Here is a 23,867-nt window from a genome sequence, read left to right on the forward strand (position 1 = left end):
TGCATGATCTGAATGACACCTGGCCTAGTAAGATTGCTGTCTGTCTTCCCTCTGTCCCTCTCCCTTGCCTAGTCACGCCTCGAAACACTTGTGTATAGGCGCATTATATATGGCATATCATATCATAACTGAAATGCACTTGCTACGCACCTCGGTATATAGCACATTGTTAATTAAACACTTGCTAGAATGTTCTAGCATTGCTTTTAGTGAACAACTATTTAATGTGCAAATTAAAACAACCCTCTTCATAAACCCTCCACAAAACTCTCCCAAACACCATGCACAAAACACTTCACACTAACCAAAAACCCTCCCAATTACCACCCCGAATCACCATACTCAAAACACTCTTTCAGTGTCTGACAGTTACTTTCGGTGCCTCATGTGCATAGAAGCCTGCGCCATTACCTTGGGAACCAGGCGGCACTGTGAGTGGCACCTTGGTGTGATGGTTTGTGAGCCCTCAGTGGTGGTAACAGAGGTGGAGAGCTTTGACCCAAGGGCCCGCATAAAATGTAGGGTGAGCTCAATGCACTGACTGAGGGTCTTAGCAGAGGCTGACGCCACCTCTTTGTTTTCCCGCACTCTCTGACCAACTGATGTCATCGCAGCAATGGACTGGCCAAGGGAACGGAACATCCTGCGGCTACAACTATGCAAGCAGTCCCACTTGGCATGCATATGTTGGACCTTCCGACCCACCTGTGTGTCAATCGATGCCTGCCACCACTCGAACATTGCCCATACAGAAGCCATATTGTGCACAGGCAGAGTGTGATGGGTTTTGGCTGAAGTGTGGGGTGTTCAATCCCATGTCCTGTTCCTCCTCAATCGCCTTCTCCTCATCAGTGGTATGAACAATGCCTGGGACACTATAGTCTGGTGGCTGCACTGCCTGTGATAGAGAGGTGGGCTTGCTGGTACCTTGATGTGTTAAATCCAGAGCAAGTAGTGTGTTATATCACAGGTGCTGGCTGTGGCATGGCAGTGGCAGCTTTAGTGGCAGCTTTACCACCTGCCTTGCAGGTGGAGGGGGCCACTGTGCACCACTATGGGGATGATGATGTCCTCCTGTCCTGTTGGAGTTTCCACTGCAGTGGTATGTGGTGGTGGTGGTAGTCTTGGTGACTTGGTCTGCTGCTTGCTCCTGCTGCCAACGGGTCTAGCCTGTGCAGGGGTGGAGGTGGTTGGTGTGGTGGCGTTAGAGGGTCCGGCCTCCTCACTTTATGTCGACTGTGCACCTGTTGAGACAACAATGACATGCGGTCAGTCAGCAGGCTTGCAAGACACACCTGCAAGATTTGGTGTGTTCTACATATGCACATTGGGTATGATTGGCATGGAGTGGTATTGGGCCAATGAGTTCTGCTACTACTGGGTGGAGGTAGTGCCTGTTGAGGGTGTACATGGTGCATGCATGGGCATGTTGCTGCCTGGCCTGTCAATCAGGGCACAAATGGGTGATACTCATGTTTCCATTTGTTGGCATGCACATTTCCCCAACCGTACATGTGCATTTCTACATTCCCTCACCTCCTCTGACACATGTGTGTACTCACTGTGCATTTGCTATGATTGCCATGTGTTTGCCCATTACTTTGCCCATTGTGCTTATCTCTGCTGGGGGACACATGCTATTGGCCACTGAATTCACATGTATGTGGGGTCTAATAGACTTACCACAATTGCCGTGGCTTCCTGCTCTGGCCTCTGTGCTCCTGATAGCCTCTGTGCCCCTCCATCTGCATGAAGGAGTTGGCCTTAACCGCCCACGGCATGAGGGTGAGGGGTTTTTATCAGTTCTTTGGAAATCCACTGCTGTTATGAGGAAAATGTCATTGGAGACGTCAGAAAATCCTTATCTCATTTTTAACGATACAGCTGGAAAGCCTTATGCAGGGTTGCTAAAGCAATAGATTAGGAACATTCATGTTCAATTGGCTCATGCGGACATCGATATGGACACACTTCTAAATAATCCTTGTGCAGCAAAGAAAAAGCTGACATATTGCGACTGGGTTGAAACACAAAATAAGAGCTGAATCGCCACCACATTAGATCTGGGATGTGAAGTTAGGGGATTGAATATCATCCCAAATTATTTGGAGAGGTTTCCGTGTGGATACCATCAAGATACATTGATGCAGTTATGTTTAAAACTTTATCCAACCAAAGAAATGTTGAGACATCAAGCAGACACTTTAAACAATCACTGTCAATTCTGCGATAATGGCGTAGAATCATTGAAACATTTGGTATTGAATGTCTATCTATGAAAAATCATAGAGTTCTGTTTTTGGGAAAATAAGCACCAGAAAATGATAACATGGAAGAGGGGTGGCAGGTACTCCTGTCTGGCAAGCAATTGGCTATTTTGATAACATTTTAATGAACTAGATGGGTTATTTTGAGGGAAAGTATGCTAGTTATCATTATTACTGGTTAAAGATCAAGTTCTTGAAGTTGATGATGCAGGGATGCACGGTTTTATGGTTCTAAATACATGTGACAAAAATGTAAAATAAAGTTTGTAATAAACTGAATTTACAATTTTAAAAAATGGTCTCCATTCAAAGACGTTCTACACTCTGTGACTATTTTGAAATAGGGCGAACATATACAAACATATCACTCTGCATCTTATCAAAATACCATGGATGTCACTGCTCAATTAAGATTCACTGTACAACTTTCAATAATACTGTTTTATCGCAACACAAACTGTATTATAGCAACAAATATACTATAATAGTAGAGGATAATTGCACCACAAGAGGCAACGTTTGAATTCTATTAGAAAGTCACCTGATCTCTAAATTTAAACAGCAAATGAAGGATCCTCTGTAAAAGGACTTGCATGTGGAAATTTCACCCTGAAAGCTTCAGACAGTGCTGCATTACCATTTGGGTAGGCCATGCTTAACAAATACTGTTAATAATAAAGCATATAAAACTATTAAAAAAGTTAGAAAAAAAGGAACCCTGGCAGAGCCTACTCTCAAAATCATGTTTAAGCAAATTCATTTTCTCCCCTCATGCCTAATTATTTACCAACTAGTGTACACGGGCCAAAGTGCAGGTTTTCATTAACGCAATAGGACCACTGTATATCCTAAGCTTACAGCTCCCTCTGGTGGTGACAACAGGCAAAGCTGTGCATTTTCGGCATTGTCTCTATATATGCTGAGGCAGCAGCTCCCTCTAGAAGTGACAACAGGTGAAACTACTGCATCAGACAAACCTACATCTGACCTTGTATTATATTGTTAGATACCAAATTCCAGAGATGTTCCACATCAGATAGTTTTTCTTGGCTTTTCTCTTAGAAAATGAAACATGCACTCCCAATAGGGCATGATCCTTTTCACAGTCCCCCTTCATGTGCCCTGTGGGTGTTTTAATTTTTTTTATATATATATATATATATATATATATATATATACATATATATATATATATATATATATACATATATATAAATATTCAGTAAAAAAAACTTTGTTAAAGGGACGTTACGGTTCCAAGTAAAACCGAAAAACCCCTGAAATTCGTCAGTTATGGTAAGTTAAACAACCATAACTTGCGCCACCACTGTGCACTGCTAAGACTAACACCCAGGACATAAAAGATGACATCACAAATGTCATTGATGACATCACTGATGACATCACATGTCTGGCTCCCCCTTTATTCCTTTACTGACATAATAGGGCACATGGGCAAACTTTGTGGAGGATCACTTGAAACAAAAAACTAGAAACCATTGTCCCACATGTACCTGTCAATTATCCCCAAACCCTCTCCGTGAACAAAACATTTTGATGAGACTTCCAACCCTTCTTCACCTCATATGAACCCTCTTGAAACCCCTAATTCTCCTGTGTTTGTCTCAGTTTCTGCTTCACCTTCTCTGTCATTAATTTAACATCCATATATAATAAAGTAAAATTATTATATTGTGTCCTAATTCATTTCTTGTTTTTTTTTTAAAGCAGTTGACGTGTCCGCGGACAGCGCGGTGTCCAGAATGTCCGTAAATAAACGAAAATGGAGGTGTCCTAAGAACACTATACATGTCCGTACTGTTCGCTAGCAAGTTGAAACTGTTCTAAGAACACACGAGATATCTGGGATATCCGCAATTAACCAAAATGGAGATGTTCTAAGAACATTATGCCTGTCTGTAATGTTCGCAAACAAGTCCAAACTGTTCTAAGAACACATTTGCTGTCTGGGATGTCCGTAATCAAATTAACACACGTGGTGTTCTGAAAAGTTTGTAAATAAACAAAATGGGGGTGTCCGGAGGACGCTAGACCTGTCCGTGCTGTTCGTAGGCAGGTTGAAACTGTTCTAAGTACACATCAAGTGTTCCGGGATGTTCGTAAATAAACAAAATGGGGGTGTCCTCAGGACAGTATGTCTTTCGTATTGTTTGCAGGCGAGTTGAAACCGTTCTAAGAACACAGGCAATATCCTGAAATATTCGTAAATAATCAAAATTGGGGTGTCCGGAGGACGCTGTCCATATTGTTCGCAGGCGAGTTGAAACTGTTCTGAGAACACTGGCAATATCCTGAAATGTTCGTAAATAATCAAAATGGGGGTGTCCCGAGGATGCTGTCCGTATTGTTCGCAAGCGAGTTGAAACTATTCTAAGAACACACGCAGTGTCCTGACATGTTGGTAAATAAACAAAATGGGGGTGTCCTGAGGACACTATGCCTGTCCGTATTGTTCGCAAGCGGATTGTAACTGTTCTAAGAACAAACGCCTGTTCATAACTGTTCGTTTTGCTTGAGTCACACTTTTAATTAGTTTCAGGACCCGAACAGTGTCCATAGAACACCAACGCGCATGCGCAAAACAGTTCCCGTGCATGTGGTGTCCTGCGGACACTGGTTCCCTTCGCGGACATGTTCGCGAAGCTATCATGTGACCGCGCCCATGCTGAGCGTGTGTTCTGACTGCAGACATTGTTCGTGTCCCTGAACAATTTAAAGCTACCTTTTCAGGCAATCCACAATATTTTTCAATAATAAATCACCATAGCACAAGTCCCAGAGAGTAATCCTGACTTTCTACTTACTTTTTGGGACTTTTTGAACCTTTTTTGGTGTTCGATCTGTCCGCAGACAGCGTGGGTGTCCGCGAACCATGTACAAGCACCCCTATAAAAGGCCACAGCCCAGAGCTCATCCTCATTGTGTTTCTGGCTATCTTACAAACACAGTGCATTTCTGCTGCCAATTTTCCAGATTTATTTCTGAAACCTGATGGCATCCATGGCTGCACTACTGCCACCTGGTGCTACATCTGCCTCAGCACCACCCCCACCCCCTCCACCTTCACCACCTCCCCCACCACCACCTCCCCAAGGGCCTGAAGAGGGGAACAGGAGTGAGGATGCAGAGGAGGATGAAGAGGATGACGAGAATGAGGTAGTGGAAGTCCCTACTACCAGCATTCGCCGTGAGTCTTGGGTGTGGCGGTTATTTACCATTCATGGTAACGGACCTAAGGCGCGTTTGAACCAAGTCACCTGCAAAGAGTGCAAAATGGTGCTCAGTCGCGGGAGGCTTGGTTCGTACAGCTTTGGTACGACTACTATGAAGCGACACCTAAGGTTGTTCCACGCTGGGGCCATTCGCAAGGTTGTACCTTGCGAAGAGCGTACTAGGTTGACTTCCTCTACTACATCCTCTGTTTCCGATCCTTTCCCCACAAGGAACACTCCTGTGGGACAGCGTATTCCTCCAGCTGCCTCACAGGCCATTCACAGTGCTGATGACCCTTACCTTTCGAGGGTCACAGTTGTGTGTATGTACTGTGACGCAGTACTCTGCAGGGGGGAGAGACTTCGAAGTGCTTTTGAGACTCTGGTCTCAGAGCACGAGAAGACCTGCCCACTACCTAAGTAAGGCCCACCCTACATCTTCCTCTCTCCAACCGCCCTTTCTTATCCCCCGTAGTAGGTGTCCCCCCTTACCCTCCTGTTCCCTTCTCTCCTATTGTGTCGTGTGTAAAAACCCAAAAAAATATATAAAAAAACAAATATGAAATAAAAGGCTCTTTTCAGAGCCGCCTTTCACAGTTTAAAAATAGAAGTGGAAAATAAATGGAGCAGGACCTTGTGTATTTTTTAGAAGTCCACGGACAGTTCGCGAACATCTAAAATTTTGGGGTGCTGCCCTATCATAACCATTGTACTTTTGTCTGGGAGGAAGTGGTGGCTCTGAAAAGAGCCTTTTGGTGGTGTTTGTTTGTGTTTGAAAAAGTTGAAATAGTCAACACCTACTACAAAATGGATGGCTGTAATTCCAAAAAAGGTTGCAATGCATTTTGTACATTTCTCAGAAAAATCTGATTGCCAGCATAAGTAAGATGGACTCCATCTCTGCGAAAAATGTATGTGCTACAAAACATAATATTTTCATTGTTAAAAGAGGACATGCCAACATCTCTTAGAAAGGCACAAACAGCCTTATTGACATTGCGCCTTGCTTTCTCCATTTGTGGACCAAACGAAGAAGAACGCAGCCACATTTGTCTCTGCGCAATCCGATAAAAAATTATTTGAGAATTTGGAAACATGTCCATGACCTTCCCAAGTCCTTCTTTCATTGCAAATTGCAAAGAAATTCCAGACACATGTCCTAAACTGTTCCCTCCACAATGAATTACAATAATGTCTGGATGATGCTCTGTCTCCAAAGTAGCACAGAGAGGTAGCAAGTCCAACCACCTCATTCCACGTACTCCATGCCAGTGCACTTCCACATGTGGGAATACAAGATCTACAGCTACTCCACAGCTTTCTGCATGCACCTTCAACCAATGTATCCACAAGTCTCCCAAAATCCAAACAATCTGTTTTCTGAAACACACAGCCATAGCTATCTGCTCTTCTCTCAGGAAAAGGAGTATCTGACAAACTCTCTCCTGGCACAACACACCCACTAAACTTTACTGACCAATCCCTTGCTCTGCTCATTCTCATTTGCATGCCTCCCCACCCCAAAATCCCCAGATGTAACACGCAATGTCCGCGGGCTACCGCCATGTCCGCGGACATATCGTAACATGGAGAGTCCTTCTACCATTTCCATTTCACTCTCTGTGCCATTCCCTCATTGGATATAGCTAAGCAGTCACACGACCCTCCACCAATCACATCCAAGACCTCTACATCTAACTCCATCATCATAGATCAGCACTTCAAATGTACTGTTAATCACTCTGAGTACAAGTGTCATATCATTGGAAAGCACCTTCTACAAGAAATACTGTACAAGTCTCCAAGATTTCTACTCGCAGCTGCATGCATATCCATATGCATGAACACAAATTACAGGTATGCATATTTTCTGTATAGTACATGTACAATTCTTATACATTCATATAAACAGATTAACTGACTTTTAGCTTGTATAACCTACAAAATGAACTTACTGTCAATTTTCCCATCTGCTATAATAAACTGTCACTTCCAAACCTATCTGCTATTTAATTTCTTTTTACACACACATTTGCAAAGCATGTTGAACTAACATATTTAAAGTAAAATATAAAGAGTGCACATAGTCAAACAAAATTGCATGCACACACTATGTTCAAATATCAAACAACAATACTTGTACAAACATAAAAATCAATGTATAAATTAACATCAGTGCTATATACAAACAAAAGTACTAATTTGTTTCCTTTACAATTGCAGTGAAGACCACTCTCCTGAAAAGCAACAGCAGAATTTGTAGTACACACAACAACTAAGAAGAAACCTGCTCATTCCACATAAAAAGTAACTTAAATACCACCATAATATTTGTACTATTACTCAAACACACTGTAGGGTTAATTCATGCTATTTCTGCGCCTAAAAACAGAGATTGTGCACCATTCTGTCCACAAATCCCCATTTGTTAAACAGAGATTTACAGGCAGAATGGCACACAAATTCCCATTTCTCCGTGCACAAATGACATAACTCAGCCCCTAGAATTGTAATATTATAGAACAAACAACTGTTTTAATTGTATACCATTAGATTTACTATTTGTGCTTCTCCTCACCACTAGCTAACTTGCTACTGTCATCTGAACCCCAGTTTAGTAGCACATAAATTCAAGAATACCCATCCCATTTAGTTGTAGTTGCCCAATGCACAATCACACACCATCACATACATCTTTATCATCATACTCAGACACTCATGCACACAGCACACATACATTGCAGAACATCCCAACCCATAACTTCCTTATTTTTTTCAACAGACCCTAAAGAATGCCTACCAAAAATCAAGTCCGTAGAAAGCAACGCAGAAGTAGAGCAAATGAAAATAGAAGTGTCCAAAATAAGCATCCATCTCTAGCAGAATTTGTAAAAAAAGTTCAAACAAAACGCGAATACAGTCATTTAGCGAAACAAACTAGCTTCAAGTACAGAAACTTTGCCTTCTCTATCAAAATGTAAACAGAAATCAATTAACAAGAATTCAGCTACCACTACTGATAAAACTGCTCCTATAAATCTTGATATAGTGCCAAGTAAGCATACCAAAAAAAGTATTTTAGCAAAAATGTTCCGCCACAGAGTCCTTCCAAATTTTATAAAAACAGGAGTGAAACCAGGTTCAACCCTTAAAACCTATCGTAGGAAATTAATCTTAGAATCGCTGACAGACAGTGCAATTCTTCTCAAAAGAAAGTTATTTATTTTAGTGTTAAACAAAATGAAACCACTAACAAAACTAATAACTAAATTACAAAAAAAGACTTCTCAATAAACTAAAGGTCAACAAAAATAACTTCTTAAATATCTGTGGAGGTGAGTGGAGTCACACTACAAGCACATAACCATATTTTAATGAAAATGCATACAAACAAAAGCAAAAAAATACAATTGCCATACATAGCAGTGGACGAGGTTATGAAAAAATGAATAATACCATAATGGAACAAGAAATACTGCTTACAAAAATATCCCCAGAAAACTTAGAATTACCTCTCCATTCAACTGAATCAGAACGTCTAGTATACAAATGGCCATGCACGTCAATGTGTAACATTGCCAAAAAAATGTTCAAGTCTTTACGCCAATTGCTCAATCAATATGTGAAAAGCAAAGACAAAATCAAAATTAAACTACTGCAAAATATGGATACCTGTCCAGTACGCAAGTACACAGGACTACAAGGACATTCATTGGCCTGCATTACAGGACCTACTTCCAAAACCACCTTCCATGATATCAAAAGGATATCAACACATCATTCAACTATAAGAAATCTAGTTTATAAACTGTAGTATGCTAAAAGTCCTGCTTTAGCACTAGCCAATTTAAATAACATTCTTCTACATGGTACAGCAAAAGACCTACTTGAAGAAATCGACTATATCCAGAAAAAATATTTTGGAAGTGAAAGCCACTTACAGAATGAAATAGCTTTAAAACAAATTAGCAACAATTCTATGCATGGCAACCTTCTACTACACACATACAAAAAAGAAATACTGAAATTTAAAAGTACATATGCTGAAGTTCCAAACCATGTGTGTGTAGGTTGCTGCAGAACTTTTTATAAAAGTAACACAAAACTGTAGACCTAACATACAAAATAGAAGACAATGAAGATTCTAAATGGTTTGAATTAGCTCTCTACCTTATAGCAGAAAATAAATACGAAATAACTGACCCCTTAATACTTTGCAGTTACTGCACTACAAAACTTGACAACAACCAAACTCCTTCACGTGCTATCACAAATAATACATTTTGAATTATTCCCACTACCAAAACCCCTACAACAACTCAATTTATATGAGAGCATCATAATTCAACAGTGCACCCATTTCAAGCAATAATACGCCTTCAACCAAAAACACCTCAATCTGAATTGGTGAAAGGCATTCATAGCAAAGTAGTTTATTTACCATTAGATCTAAAAGAAAATGTGCACACTCTGGGAGTGCAACGTCCAATGGAGCAATCTTTAATTATCTTAGTAAATCGTGTACCTACAAAAGACAAAAAAAATTGGCAACAAATGGTAGATTTACATAAAGTTAGACAAGCCTTGCAATATCTAAAAGACAATAATGAATACTACAAAGAAATTAATATTGAAGAAAACCACTGAAATAATCAGTCAATTTGAGCTTCTAGATCTTGCTAGATCTGCTATAGTATCCAATACATTAGACCATTATACAATTCATCCATTGCACTCTAATGACACCGTAGAAGATGCACTAGAAACGTACCAAATGCGACAAACAAAAGGGTCACCAATCAGCATATGGGAAAAAAGTATAGAAGCACATGCTTTTCCTCTACTCTTTCCTACTGGCAAAGGAGGAAGGTACGATGATAGACCTATTCAAATAACAGCATTAGAATACTGCTCGTTACGGATGTATTCTGAAGATCCCAGAATTAGACAAAATGTGGAATACATATTCCACCTACTCTTTGAAAGTGAACTAGCAACTCTATGTTACGGAGTTGCACACACATTAAAATCAGGAACTCACCTTCAAAATATGTCATCTACACAATTATTACAAAAAGTGCAACAAAAAGATGAGGTTTTACAATCAAGTATTACAAATCTATTAGCAAACATGCGTGGTACTAAAGAGTACTGGTTCCGACGTCATGGAGATGTACATTGTATGATAAGAAACCTTTGCCCACCCACTTGGTTTGTTACATTAAGTTGTGCAGAATAAGCATGGGAAGATTTACATGATTTCCTACGCATATCAAACAAAAACAAAACACACATAGATATACTAACACCTAAATTCGGTCAAGACAATGATGCCAATGTGTTACAGTTTATCGAAAAATATGTCACTTGTGAAATTCCATCGGAAGCAACAAATAGTGATCTTCATGCACAAATTTGACAATTTCAAAGACACAAATGTGACAAATATTGTCGTTGCAAAGACAAAAACAAAGGGAAATACTACACCAAATGCCGCTTTGGTTTCACTAGACCAGTTACAAAAACAGGTCAAGTAAACAACTTCATGTCTTCATGTCTTCTGTTAGGCATAGTGTTAAAGGTAAATCACCTAAAAATACATATTACATCAAAAGAACAGAAGAAGAAAAATATATCAATTATTACAATGCAATTAATGCCCACTTATGGAATGCAAACATAGATGTGCAGTACATTGCAGACAATTCTACTGCAGTTGCACGATATGTCACAGCATACTTAACCAAAGCAGAAAAGACAGAACCCCAATACCTCTGGAATGACCTGTCATCAGACAAAAGACCGTCTCAGAAATTTTACAGCTTGGGCATAAAAATGCTCTCCCATAGAGAATGTGGCTCCTATGAAGCAGCAGATCGTTTAACCGGTACTGCTTTGTATGGAAAATCTGAAAATATAGTACGGCTAAGTCTTGGTCCTGCTAAATCTAGATAAAGAGTTCTGAAATCATACGATGACATAGAAACAATAGCTAAACATGATCCCAAGAGCCAAGGCATTTTAAAAAACAATTTGCTGGACACATACTACCCAAACAGAAGTACCACTTTGGAAACCATGTGTCTATACCACATAGCCCAAAACTTCACATACAAAAATAATATAAAACCTGATGAAAAAAAAGGTAGATACAGAGTGTCAAATTGTGAAGGCAGCTTTGTAAAACTCACCAAACGAATTAACCATATCAAATTGTCATTAAATTAAAGACTCCTCAACATAAATAACTATATTACATGTCCCTGCTACAACTCTTTAAACCATGGAAAAAAGAAGAAGAAATACTAGATAACTATGACTCCTACGAAGACGCTTCCAAAGCAAATGAAAGCACTATAACCAATGTAAACTTTACACACTACAAAACAATGTTGCACAATGAAACGCAACACAAAGAAGAACTTCAGGCCCAACTAGATAAGGACACTCCTGACAGTAGTCAACCTTCTGTAATAGGAAGCCTAGAACCACTGGGACAGCCAATAATAGCACATGAGACAGAATTAGCTATGACGGAAATAGAAAACACCATGTGTCAGTATGAAGATAAAGAAGACTTAACTATACTACAATCAAAACTAAACAATGAGCAACATAGCATTTTTCAAGAAGTAACAAAAGAAATTGCACATGGTGTACAACATGAAAACAAAGAATGCACCTGCCAAAATTACAAACCTATACTACTGTACATCAGTGGTGAAGCTGGTTCTGGCAAAACATTCTTAATCAAAATCATCAGCAAATTCCTTCAACAATTGACAAAAAACAAACTGTCAGCTGTTGTCACTGCCCCCACAGGTTTAGCTGCCTACAACATAGGCAGTGTCACTTTACACCGATTACTACTCCTGCCAGTAGAACACCAAAACAAATTAGACTATTACAAACTTTCTACAGAAGCTGCAATGGAACTACTCAGAGTATTAAAACAAATGAAAATGCTACTAATAGATGAAGTGAGCATGTTCTCCAACCTAATGTTGGCTTTGATTCACCTCAGATTACAAGAAGTACTGAAAACAAACTACGAAGAGCTCTTTGGAGGAAAACACATTATTGTTTTCGGAGATCTTCTTTAATTGACACCAGTGAAAGGTGAGCCTATTTTTAAAACCTTAGGACACAAACTCTGCCGTAAAACTGTTGGCAGCATAGGAAATGTCAACCTTTGGCAACATTTCCAATACAGAGAATTAACTAAAAACATGCAGCAATCTGCAGATCTCACTTATGCCAACATCTTAAAAAGTATTAGAGTTGGTATACTATCTCAAGAAGCACAAGTAATATTGAAAACCCAGCACATTCATGCACTTTATGGCGATAATGCATGTGCTACGGATGTTATGGAACAATTAGCTCACCAGAATGTCAATTGCATGGCCTTAATGCCAACTCTTGCAAGCTGTTTCAAATTCAATGAAACAATGTTGAAAAAAGAAATGCAACCAATAATTGAAATTAGCGCCACAGACAAACTAGACGTACATGGTATCACACTACCCATGTGTGAACAAGCCACAACAAGACATAGTTTAGAAAATTCAATCTCCAACACAGCTGGATTGGAAAAAATATAAAAATTATCCTTAAATTGCAGAGTAATGCTTAAACGTAACCTTGACGTGGATCAAGGACTAGTTAATGGAGCAATGGGTACAGTTGTTGGCTTTCAAACATACCCACGTGACAAAAACATTAATTTTGTCAATATTCTCTTTGACAAACTTTCAGAAGTGAAAAGGATAGGACGCTCAACAGCTCGATTCCTTCTCTTCAAAGACATGTATGTACGCAGAGAACAATTTTCTCTAACTCTTGCATACGCAGTCACCATTCATAAATCACAAGGTCTTACCCTAGACAAAGCATTGATAGACATTGGTAACACAGTCTTTAAAGAAGGCATGAGCTACGTAGCACTATCCCGCTCACGTACACTTGACAGTCTATTTCTAATCAACTTTGATAAAGTAAACGCTGATATTCCTTGCATTTTAGTATACAATAGACTTCGTTCACTATACACCCCCCATCTAAAAACATATCCTGTTCCACAAAAAGTAAAATGTTGTAAAAGAAAACTAAATCAAACAGAAATGCAACAGGAAGTCACTGCAAATCCTCCAAAGAGAGTAAAAAAAAATGAATACTTCATCAAGTACCACAAACAAAAAAGAAACTATTAGGGAAAGTAAACCAGGTACTTCTTCAAAGAAAGAAAATAAACTAAAAAAAAACACTCAGATACAGAAGTACCTAGTCCATTTAAACTTTCAAATATAATTGGTGTAAGTTGTTACGCAAATGTAGCAATGAATATTCTATTTCAATTACCACCAATTGTTGACAACATTTACTTACACAGTACAGACCAATTGTGTTTGCAAATGTTAGTACTTCATAGAAACGCAACAAACAATCCAGACAACACGTATAGTGTTTCTGGAATAAGACGACAATTGGACTACTGTGCTGGAATGGTGAAATTCACTATAAACTCACAGGAAGATCCTCAAGAATTTCTAATGTACTTACTACAAGTACTGGAAAACAAAAACATACCTATAAATGAAATCTTCCAGATTTCATACATGTGGAAACTTACATGCACTTTCTGCAACAATGTGACACAAGAACAAATCCCCAATGAGCGCTTCGTGTATGTATCAATACCTAATTGTGAATCCGTTCCATTTCAGAAACTTGTACAAAATGCAAACCATGGTAGATTATGTACTACCTGCAATTCGGATAATTGCTCCACCTTGCTAATACAAACATATAGTAAATATGTAATACTAATGCTTCTATGTTACAATGCAGATTGTACCAAAAACAACTGCAAGCTGACTGGATTCACACATGGTCAAGTATCACTTGGTAAGAAAACCTTCACAACAATAGGTATAATTTACCACACAGGAGCCGCAACCAATGCAGGTCACTATACTGCATATATTAAAAAGAAATGTGGACGGTTCGAATGTAATGATAGTACCATTACTCTAAAGCAGAGATTACCAGAAAATCTTACAAACGCTTATTTAATCTTCTTAAAATAAAAATGTATTAAGTAAACTGTACTTAAACATTAACAAAACTGCTATTAAAAAACTACAAACTGGTAGAATATGCCAACAGCTATCTAACTGCCCCAAGATTCTACAACAACTAAACAGATACATGAATACCACTAAATTATATAAAAAAAATAAACAGTTAGCATATGGCAACTGGTATCTAACTGCCCTAAGATTTTCATTAACCAAACAGATAAATCAATACCACTACATTATAACAAAAAATAGACAGTTAGAATACGCCAACTGGTATCTAGCTGCATAGCGTCCTCAGGACACACCTATTTCGTTTATTTATGAACATCCCAGGACACATAATGTGTTCTTAGATCAATTTCAACTTGCCTACGGACAATACGGTCAGCGTCCTCAGGACAACCTCATTTCATTTATTTACGAACATTTCAGGACACCGCGTGTGTTCTTAGAACAGTTTCAACTTGCTTGCGAACAATTCGGACAGGTCTAGCGTACTCAGGACACCCCCATTTTGTTTATTTACGAACATCCCAGGACACATGTTCTTAGAACAATATCAACTTGCCTACGAACAATACGGACAGCGTCCTTAGGACACCCCCATTTCGTTTATTTACGAACATTTCAGGACATCGTCTGTATTCTTAGAACAGTTTCAACTTGCCTGCGAACAATACGGACAGTCACAGCATCCCCAGGACACACCCATTTCATTTATTTATGAACATTTCAGGACACTGCGTGTGTTCTTAGGACAGTTTCAGTTTGCTTACGAACAATTCGGACAGGTCTAGCGTCCTCAGAACACCCCCATTTTGTTTATTTACAAACATCCCAGGACACTTGATGTGTTCTTAGAACAATTACAAATTGCCTGCAAACAGTACGCACAGGCATAGTGTCCTCAGAACACCCCCATTTTGTTTATTGATGAACATCCCAGAACACTTGATGTGTTCTTAGAACAGTTTCAACTTGCCTAAGAACAGTACGTACAGATATAGGGTCCTCAGGACACCCCCATTTCGTTTATTTAGAACATCCCAGGACACTTGATGTGTTCTTATAACAGTTTCAACTTGCCTACGAACCATGCGGACAGGCGAAGTATCCTCATGACACCCCCATTTCGTTTATTTATGATCATTTCAGGACACCCGTATTGTCCGCGGTCAGAACGAACACAATAGGGGTGCCTGCCACCTAAAAAAATACAACATTTAACCCATCTCTTACTCGCCCACCCTCCCCAAACAGTCTTACACACCAAAACACTTTACTAAATAGTATTTTTCCACCAAGTTTCACTGCACTGTCCGCAGAAGTCCACGAATCCAAGATGGCGGGCATTTCCAAAAATCTGATGCACTTCACGCTCTTCACTGTCCAATCTGCGAATACGTTGCATGTCCGCGGACATGACGCAAGCCGATTGGCCAATCAGGACACTGTCCGCGGACTGAACAGGGAAGTGTGTCTGTGGACCGAACATAGATATCACTAATTTTTTGTGACCTACTTTTTGGTCATGTTAAAGAAAACTACTGGACAGGTTTTCACCAAATTTGCAAAAGCACGCTTTCGGGACCAAGCCGCTGGTCCTGGTCCAAATTTGGTGAAAATCCGTTCAGCGGTTTGGGCTGTAGGCGTGAGCAAAGTTTTTTCCCCATTCAGTCTAAAAAAGTGGGGAAAAAAGAAGTTTTGGAACCCCCCTTATAACTTTGCCCCCCCTGGACCAAACCTCAGCACACTTTGCAAAAAAATTGAGATGAGCCATATACTTTTTTTGCAATGTTTGGTGAGGATTTGTCTAGGGAGAGCGGAGTTATAAGCCACCCAAAAAGGGCTCTTCCTATGGAACAGCAACTTAACCATATATATATATATATATATATATATATATATATATATATATATATATATATATATATATATATATATATATATATATATATATATATATATATTCAGTGAAAAAACTTTGTTAAAGGGACGTTATGGTTCCAAGTAAAACCGAAAAACTCCTGAAATTCGCCAGTTATGGTAAGCTAAGCAACCATAACTCGCTCCACCACCATGCACTGCTAGGACTAACACCCACAACATCAAAGATGACATCACAAATGTTGTTTACTCTGGGGTTGTAACTGTTCGTTTGACGTGTGACACACTTTCAATTACTTCAGGACCCGAAGTAACTCTGGGGGGGTATGTTTGATTGTTATATCATAACATATGAACATTTTACAAATTCACAAACCAGCACACATACACATTATATGTAGTAATACATAAAACGTGTAACCCATATATGTAACACACTAACCATTCATTTAAATACAATATGTTCTAAAATGGAATATACCAAAAGAAGATAAATAGGCTTCTAACATAATTACCTCACAGACACTCCACAACTAAGAGCAAGAGCAGACCTACAGAGTACTCAGAACATACCTTACCAATACAACTTACAAATTAAGGTGTCCGCGGACAGCGCGGGTGTTCTGAAATGTTTGTAAAATAAACGAAAATGGAGGTGTCCTGAAGAACACTATACCTGTCCGTACTGTTCGCTACCAAGTTGAAACTGTTCTAAGAACACACGCAGTGTCCTGAAATGTTCGTAAACAAACGAAAATGGAGGTGTCCTGAAGAACACTATACCTGTCCGTACTGTTCGCTAGCAAGTTGGAACTGTTTTAAGAACACACGCGGTGTCCTGAAATGTTCGTAAAGAAACGAAAAAGGAAGTGTCCTGAAGAACACTATACCTGTCCCTACTGTTCGCTAGCAAGTTGAAACTGTTCTTAGAACACAAGTGGTGTCCTGAAGTGTTCGTAAATAAACGAAAATGAAGGTGTCCTGAAGAACACTATACCTGTCCGTACTGTTCGCTACCAAGTTGAAACTGTTCTAAGAACACACGCGTTGTCCTGAAATGCGCGTAAATAACCAAAAATGGAGGTGTCCTGAAGAACATTATACCTGTCCGTACTGTTCGCTACCAAGTTGAAACTGTTCTAAGAACAAATGCTTGTCCGTAACTGTTCGTTTGACGTGTGACGCACTTTCAATTACTTCAGGACCCGAACATTGTTCGTAGAACATCAACGCACATGAGCAAACTAATGTCTGTGCATTTGGTGTCCTGCGGACAGCTGCTCCCTTCGCGGACATGTTCATAAAGTGATCATGTGACCGCGCCCACGCTGATCGCGTGTTCTAAAATGCGGACACTGTTCGTGTCCCCGAACAATTTTAAAGTACGTTTTCAAGTAATCCACAATATTTTTCAATAAAAACTCACCATAGCACAAGTCCCACATACTAATCATGAGTTTCTACATACTTTTTGAAACTTTTTTAACCTTTTTTTGTGTTTGATTTGTCTGCGGACAGCGTGCATGTCTGCGAACCGCATACAAGCACCCCTATAAAAGACCACACCCTAGAGCTTATTCTCATTGTGTTTCTGGCTATTCTTCAGAGCACAGCGATTTGTCCTGCCACTTGCAGATTGATATCTTCATCTAGATAGCATCCATGGCTGCACTACTGCCACTTGGTGCTGCACCTGCTTCAGCACCACCACCAACCCCTCCACTGCCACCACCTCCCCATGGGCCTGAAGAGGGGAACAGGAGTGAGGATGCGGAGGAGGAAGAAGAGGATGACGAGAATGAGGTAGTGGAAATCCCTATTACCCGCACTTGGCGTGAGTCTTGGGTGTGGCAGTTATTTACCATTCCCAATGATCCTAAGGCTCGTGCAAACCGAGTCACCTGCAATGAGTGCAAAATGGTACTCAGTCGCGGGAGGCATGGTTCGTATAGCTTTGGGACCACCACCATGAAGCGACACCTCAAGTCATTCCACACTGGGGCCGTTCGCAAGGTTGTACCTTGTGAGGAGCGTAGCAGGTTGATTTCCTCTGCTTCCTCCTCCGTTTCTGATCCTGTCACCACAAGGAACACGCCTGTGGGACAGCGTCTTCCTCAAGCTGCCTCACAGGCCATACGCAATGCTGATGACACTTACCTTTTGAGGGTCATAGTTGGGTGTATGTACTGCGACAGAGTACTCTGCAGGGGGGAGCGACTTCGAAGTGCTTTTGAGACTATTGTCTCAGAGCACGAGAAGATCTGCTCACTACCCAAATAAAACCCACTCTACATCTTCCTCTCTCAGCTCGCCCTTTCTTATCCCTGTGGTTGGTGTCCCCCCTTTACCCTCCTTTCCCCTCCTCTCCTAGTGTGTTGTGTATAAAAAACCCAAAAAAATATAAAACAACAAAAATCAAAAAAATAAGGCTCTTTTCAGAGCCGCCTTTCACAGTTAAAAAATAGAAGTGAAAATAAATGAAGCAAGGCCCTTTGTATTTTTTAGAAGTCTGCAGACAGTCCGCGGACATCTAACATTTTGGGGTGATGCCCTATCATAACCATTGCAATTTTCTCTGAGAGGAAGTGGTGGCTCTGAAAAGAGCCTTTGGGTGGTGTTTGTGTTTGAAAAATTAAAAATACTCAACACCTACTTCAAAATGGATGCTGTAATTCTAACAAAAGGTTGCAATGCATTTTGTATGTTTCTTAGAAAAATCTGATTGCCTGCATAAGTTAAATGGACTCCATCTCTGCAAAAAATGTATGTACTACGAAACATAATATTTTCATTGTGAAAAGAGGACATGCCAAAATCTCTAAGAAAGGCACAAACAGCCTTATTGACATTGCGCCATGCTTTCTCCATTTGTGGACCAAATGAAGAAGAACAAAGCCACATTTGTCTCTGCGCAATCCGTGAAGAAATTACTTGAGAATTTGGAAACATGTCCATGACCTTCCCAAGTCCTTCATTCATTGCAAATTGCAAAGAAATTCCAGACACATGTCCTAAACTGTTCCCTCCACAATGAATTACAATTATGTCTGGATGTTGCTCTGTCTCCAAAGTAGCACAGAGAGGAAACATGTCCAACCACTTCATTCCACGTACTCCATGCCAGTGTACTTCCACATATGGGAATCCAAGATCTACAGCTACTCCACAGCTTTCTGCATGCACCTTCAACCAATGTATCCACGAGTCTCCCAAAATCCAAACAATCTGTTTTCTGAAACACACAGCTATAGCTATCTGTTCTTCTCTCAGCAAAAAGAGTATATGAGAAACTCTCTCCTGGCACAACACACCCACTAAACTTTCCTGACCAATCCCTTTCTATGCTCATTCTCATTTGCATGGCTTCCCAACCCAAAAATCCCCGGATGTAACACCCGATGTCCACGAACTACTGCCATGTCTGCGGACATATCGTAACATGGACAGCCCTTCTACCATTTCCACTTCACTCTCTGTGCCATTCCATGATTGGATGTAGCTAAGAAGTCACATGACTATCCACCAATCACATCCAAGACCTCTACATCTAACTCCATCATCATAGATCAGCACTGCAAATGTACTGTGAATCTCTCTGAGTACAAGTGTCATTTCATTAGAAAGCACCTTCTACAAGAAATACTGTACAAGTCTCCAAGAATTCTACTTGCAGCTCCATGCATATCCATATGCATGAACACAAACTACAGGTATGCTTATTTTCTGAAAAGTACATGAACACATTTTCTACTTTCATATAAACAGATTAACTGACTTTTATCTTGTATAATCTGTAAAATGAATCCACTGTCTTTTTTCAATCTCCTAAAATCAACTGTCACTTACAAACCTTTATACTATTTAATTGCTTTATACACACACACACACACACACACACACACACTCAAATCATGTTGAACTAACATTTTTGAAATAAAATATAGACTACATAGAGTCAAACAAAATTGCATGCACACTCTATGTTCAAATCTCAAACAACAATACTTGTACAATTACATAAACATTTTTTTATTTTTTTATTTATTTAATTACTTACATTTATATAGGACAAGCAGCCCATGACATTGTGGCACTATTACTTGCAAAAGCTATGTTACAGGAATAGTGGTATTCAGTGGTACATTATGAACTCCACAAGGTATACTAAAGATATTTTGTTTGCTACAGTTAGTCATTGCAATACAGTTTATTCATTAACAACATATGATTTGTATTCAACTAGTGCAAGGTATCTTATGTGAATAAGATAGTTTTAATGGTTTTGAGGAAGACGCTGAGGATGTCAATTAAAAAAATCAATGTCTAAATTAAAAACAGTGGTATATACAAACAAAACTACTAATATATTTCTTTTACAATTGCAGTGAAGACCATTCTCCTGAAGAGAAGCAGTCGATTTTGAAGTACAAAGAAAAACTAAGAAATAACCTGCTCATTTTAGAAAAAAAGTAAGTTGAATACCACCATAATATTTCTATTATTACTCTAACAAACTGTAAGATTAATTCATGCTATTTCTGTGCCTAAAAATAGAGATTCTGCACCATTCTGTCCAAAAATCCCCATTTCTTAAACAGCGATTTACAGCCAGAATGGTCCACTAATTCCTATTTTTCGACACACAAATTACCCAACTCAGCCACTAGAATTTTGATGTTATAGAACAAACAACTGTTTTAATTGTATAGCATTAGACTTACTATTTGTACTTCTCCACACCACTAGCTTACTTTTTTCTGTAATCTGAACCGAAGTTTAGAAACACGTTAATTCACGAATACTCATCCCTACTAGTTGTAGTTGCCTAATGCACAATCACACACCATTACATACATCTTTATCATCTTACTCAAACACTCATGCACACAGCACACCACACATACATTGCAGAACACCCCAACCCATACCTTCTTTATTTTTTTCAACAGACCCTAAAGAATGCCTACCAAAAATCAAGTCCGTAGAAAGCAACACAGAAGTAGAGCAAATGAAAATAAAAGTGTCCAACATAAGCATCCATCTCTAGCAGAATTTGTAAAAAAAGTTGAAACAAAACAGCTAATACAGTCATTTAGGGAAACAAAAGAAGTTTCAAGTACAAAAACTTTGCCTCCTCTAAACAAACCAGAAACAATTAACAGAAAATCAGCTATCACTACAGATAAAACTGCTTCTATAAATCTTGATATAGTGCAAAGTAAGCACACCAAGAAAAGTATTTTAGCCAAAATGTTCAGTCACAAAGTCCTTCAAAATCTTATAAAAACAGGAGAGAAACCAGGTTCAACCCTTAAAACCTATCGTAGGAAATTAATCTTAGAAGTGCTGACAGACAGTGTAATTCTTCTCAGAAGAAAGTTATTTATTTTAGTGTTAAACAAAATGAAACCACTAACAAAACTAATAACTAAATTACAAAAAAGACTTCTCAATAAAGGAAATGTCAACAGAAAGAACTTCTTAAGTATCTGCAGAGGTGAATGGAATCACACTACAAGCACAGAACCATACTTTAATGAAGAAGCATACAAACAAAAGCAAACAAATACAATTGCCATACATAGCAGTGGTCGAGGTTATGAAAAAGTTAATAATACCATAATGGAACAAGAAGTACTCCTTACAAAAATATGCCCTGAAAACTTAGAATTACCCCTCCATTCAACTGAATCAAAATGTCTAGTATACAAATGGCCATGGACGTAAATGTGTAACATTCCCAAAAAAATGTTCAAGTCTTTACGCCAATTCCTCAATCAATATGTGAAAAGCAAAGACACAATCAAAATTAAACTACTGCAAAATATGGATACCTGTTACTACAAGGACATTCATTGGCCTGCATTACAGGACCTACTTGCAAAACCACCTTCCATGATATCAAAAGGATATCAACACATCATTCAACTATAAGAAATCTAGTTTATAAACTGTAGTATGCTAAAAGTCCTGCTTTTGCACTAGCCAATTTAAATAACATTCTTCTACATGGTACAGCAAAAGACCTACTTGAATAAATCTACTATATCCATATAAAATATTTTGGAAGTGAAAGCCACTTACTGAAAGAAATTAGTAACAATTCTACACATGGCAACCTTTTATCACACACATACAAAAAAGAAATACTAAAATTTAAAAGTACATCAGCTGAAGTACCAAGCCATGTGTGTGTATGTTGCCGCAGAACTTTTTATAAAAGTAACACAAAAACTGTAGACCTATCATACAAAATAGAAGACAATGAAGATTCTAAATGGTTTGAATTAGCTCTCTACCTTATAGCAGAAAACAAATACGAAATAACTGACCCCTTAATACTTTGCAGTTACTGCACTACAAACTGCACTACTAAACTTGACAACAACCAAACTCCTTCACGTGCTATCACAAATAATTTGGAATTATATCCACTACCAAAACCCCTTCAACAACTTAATTTATATGAGAGCATCATAATTCAAACAGTGCACCCATTTCAAGCAATAATGCGCCTTAAACCAAAAACTGCAAAATTACCTTCCTCTGAATTAGTGAAAGGTATTTGTGGAAAGGCAGTGTATTTGCCATTAGATCTAAAAGAAAATGTGCACACTCTAGGAGTGCAACGTCCAATGCAGCAATCTTTAATTATCTTAGTAAATGGAGTACCTACAAAAGACAAAAAAAAATGGCAACAGCTGGTAGATTTACATAACATTAGAGAAGCCTTGCAATATCTTAAAGAGAATAATGAATATTACAAAGAAATTAATATTGAAGAAAACTTGAAGGATACAACTGAAATAATTCAAGAGACACAAGAAGCTGGTCAATTTGAGCTCCTAGATCCTGCTACAATATCATATCAAATACTTTAGACCATTATACAATTCATCCATTCCACTCTAATGACACCATAGAAGATGCACTGGAAAAGTACCAAATGGTTCAAACGAAAGGATCACCAATCAGAATATGGGAAAAAAGTATAGAAGCACGTGCTTTTCCTCTACTCTTTCCTACTGGCAAAGGAGGAATGTACGATGATAGACCTATTCAAATATCAGCATCAGAATACCGCTCATTACGGATGTATTCTGAAGATCCCAAAATTAGACAAAATGTGGAATACATATTCCACCTACTCTTTGAAAGTGAACTAGCAACTTTATGTTACGGAGTTGCACACATATTAATATCAGGATCGCACTTTCAAAATATGACAGCTACACAATTATTGCAAAAGGTTCAACGAAAAGATGAGATTTTACAATCAAATATTACAAATCTATTAGCAAATATGCATGGTACTAAAGAGTACTGGTTTCGACGTCATGGAGATGTACGTTATATGATCAGAAACCTTGGCCCACCCACTTGGTTTGTTACATTAA

This window comes from Ambystoma mexicanum, chromosome 6q (genome assembly GCF_040938575.1).
Source record: "Ambystoma mexicanum isolate Mex_15411 chromosome 6q, UKY_AmexF1_1, whole genome shotgun sequence".
Taxonomy (NCBI): domain Eukaryota; kingdom Metazoa; phylum Chordata; class Amphibia; order Caudata; family Ambystomatidae; genus Ambystoma; species Ambystoma mexicanum.